Source organism: Ornithorhynchus anatinus, chromosome 18 (assembly GCF_004115215.2).
Source record: "Ornithorhynchus anatinus isolate Pmale09 chromosome 18, mOrnAna1.pri.v4, whole genome shotgun sequence".
In the NCBI taxonomy this organism is placed as follows: Eukaryota; Metazoa; Chordata; class Mammalia; order Monotremata; family Ornithorhynchidae; genus Ornithorhynchus; species Ornithorhynchus anatinus.
This window is the reverse complement of record NC_041745.1, coordinates 35,082,036-35,083,089: the sequence shown is the minus strand read 5'-3', so window position 1 is coordinate 35,083,089 and position 1,054 is coordinate 35,082,036.

Below are 1,054 nucleotides of genomic sequence, written 5' to 3'. Positions count from 1 at the left end.
TCCCACCTAGCATTCAATAGCAGAAGGACATAGAGGTTGCCATTAGTTATTAAGAAGAACTTCCTGATCAGAGTGGTCAGAAAGCGCTGGAGCAATAATGAACTTCTGAGTCTGCTTCTTTGAAGAAGTGTGTCTTTCAGAGGTTTCAGGGCGGTCTGGTCTGGAGGGAGGGAGTCAGATCTCCTTCTCTGCCTTCCAATCTTGGGTTCCTATAACTCTTAGAAGTCTGCCGTTATGAGAACCCTTTCCGGTTCTTGCTTTTGGAATGACAGCCTGGGATCAGCCTGGAAGAGAGAATCAATGAATCTTCAGATCAATCACAATGAGGCCTAGCTTCAGAGAGATAGAAAAACAAAGAAACCCAAAAAGGATGGCAGCACAGCCTCTCTAAAAGATGGCAGCCAGAGGAGAGGGCAGGGAGAGAATTGATTTACCTGCAGTGGACATTAAGTATGTATTGGGCATACATAGACTAGTATAAATCCACAAATATATGCAAGTATATGGATACAGAGTGGTTGTAACTTGGGGTGCGCCTGTATTTTCAATATCCAAACCTGCAATCCTCTTTCCACACTTTATACCTGTTCCCTCTCGTTTGGCCAGTGGCAAGAAAGAAAGATTGGTAAGCAGTTTTTCACATACTTGAAGTCCATTATTAGACCACCGCTTTAACCTTTCCTCATAAGAATTATTTTCCAAACCTTTAATCATTTTTATGCTCTCTGGCAGCCTTTTTTTTTTCAGAGAGAGAGAGAGAATTTTTGTGTTTTCTATTACAGATTTTAAGGTTCATATGGGACTTTATTTTTTTAATACTTATAAGTGTGCCCAGAGGGTCATAAGTGATGTTCAGTCCAATAAATAAAAGAATAACTAAATAAACTAAATTCTCACAATTATGTTTCTGTTTCCCTCTTGACTGCATTTTTTTGCAGTTAACATTCACAGAAGGGGGAAAGCCCATGTTTTTCGGGAAAGCTGGGAAAAAAAGAAAGATAATCATCTTCTCTACAGAGACTTTCTAAAAAACAAAAGTCTTTAAATCTTTTAT